The 1,876-nt window shown below is 40.5% G+C and overlaps 1 pseudogene; it reads right to left on the bottom strand.

The window, feature by feature from the left end:
• Positions 1-459: 459 nt before the first annotated feature.
• On the bottom strand, positions 460-1,620 carry LOC119043235 (phosphoribosyl pyrophosphate synthase-associated protein 1-like; annotated as a pseudogene).
• Positions 1,621-1,876: the final 256 nt, after the last annotated feature.

Raw genomic sequence — 1,876 nt, 5'->3', positions numbered from 1 at the left:
GAGCAGTTTCTCAGGAAAAAAATATGATTCTCAGTAAAAGATTCACATGAGGTTGACTAAGCGTAGGACAATTGGAATGGAAACAGTCTTCCTGACAAAATAGTCTCTCACCTTCCCTAACAAAATTTAATGTTAACACACATTTCTCTGCCATTGAAACAGCTGAAGGAACACTATAGAGTTAAAACTTTGTCTGCCATTAACTCCTTTTCAATACCAAAAGATCTTCAGATTATTTTCAGGAAAGTGCCTGTAGCTTTCTTTAAGGAACAGGATGAGAAGGGCATACATTTAACACCATTTTTCCCTTAGCTCTGTCTACCTCTTGACTATCTTAATGCCTTCTACCCACCAGAGTTGGCAAGAGAGGCTGTCTCACTCCATTAAAAAAAAACAATGCATACATAATTGCTGGCACTGCATTCCTTGGGAGATCCACAATCAAGTCAACTGTGAAAGCTAGTTATCCACAGTGATGTTTCAGAAGGGGTACATCATGGACTCTCCATTGTGGATTCTCTGAATTGCTTCAGAAAGAATGAGATTGGTAACCATAGTGTTTATCTTGGGACACTGCAGCTTTTGTTCCTTGTGAGGGACTGTATTGGTCACCATCTCATCAATAGAGGATTCCTCTGTCAGGTGGTGGCAGAAGGGCTTCTGCAGACAGAATGCCAGAGTGGCCAGGACATAGATGGATCATGTTAAGTGCCTCTGTCTTTCAGAATCTCCACAGCAGCAACAAAACTGTACACATTCAACAATGTCATCCACTATGATTGTGATGCTCCCATCAATGTCTCCAACTACAGTTACTGGTGGCTTTCCTTTGGCCATCATCAGTAGCCACTCCAGGCCAGGTGGAAGTTGCATTTCTGACCACTGTGGAGTGATAACCATTGTCCATGACCAGCACTGTATATTGAGCCTCTCCATGAATTACAGCTAAACCCAGATGGAGTTTCTCAGCATGTGACTGGGCCCTTTTGGAGCTTCAGGAGACTTAGCTACAATGACTGCATTTTTGTTATTTGGAATTTCTTATTGGCTAAGGTTGTCCACATTCAAGGTGAAAAAGCCTTGAATTTCTTTTTGATGAAGATCTAGGTGGTGATGTGAGTTAAACTCACTTTTGCTAGTATAGAAGTTAGAAGTTAAGAATTTGTACACAATGGAATACCTCTTCCTTATCTTGCTTTGCTTGCTGTACGGGAAAGGGATAATTCTAGTAATATCCTGGGCCCAGTCAGTCTTCAGTGTGGAAACCCTGATCAATAACGCCATCACCACTGTATTAGCATCTTTGGGTATTATCTGTATAATGAAAATATATTGGCCGTGAACAGATTTTTATTTCAACTCTTCTTTCTCCACTGGCCTCTTGATATATGACAGACTTCCCCAGTTCAGTACTAAGATGCAGTTCTGAAGGTCAGAAGTCCTAAAATTAAGGTATGGTAGATCTGCATTCAGGAGGTCCTGGGGGGATTCGTTTTCTTGTCTTGAGGTTCACATGCCTTGGCTCATGACCCCCATCCTCCATCTTCAAACCAGTAGCATGCCATTTTCAAATCTCTCTGTCTGATCTTTGCTTCAATTGGTCACATCTTTACCTCTCATTATTAGTCTCTTTAAACTTTTAGTACACTCTTAGCTTCATTAAAGATCCTGGACCTGGATGATGGATTAATGTCTATTGAAACAGTTTTTTCTTTTTCTTTTTTTCAATGTTAACTGCTTAGTTTATTTAGTCAAGATAGAACAAGATAGATAGTATTAACAGCAAACATTCCTGATTCACCTCTGCCCATCTCTTCCCTCCCACCCCAATATGACCAGCAGACATCACAGTAATTTTCCAAACTCACTCCCAATT

This window comes from Artibeus jamaicensis, unplaced genomic scaffold, assembly GCF_021234435.1.
Source record: "Artibeus jamaicensis isolate MK-2021 breed Jamaican fruit bat unplaced genomic scaffold, CSHL_Jam_final scaffold_584, whole genome shotgun sequence".
Lineage (NCBI taxonomy): Eukaryota > Metazoa > Chordata > Mammalia > Chiroptera > Phyllostomidae > Artibeus > Artibeus jamaicensis.
This window is presented reverse-complemented; position numbering and strand designations above follow the sequence as displayed.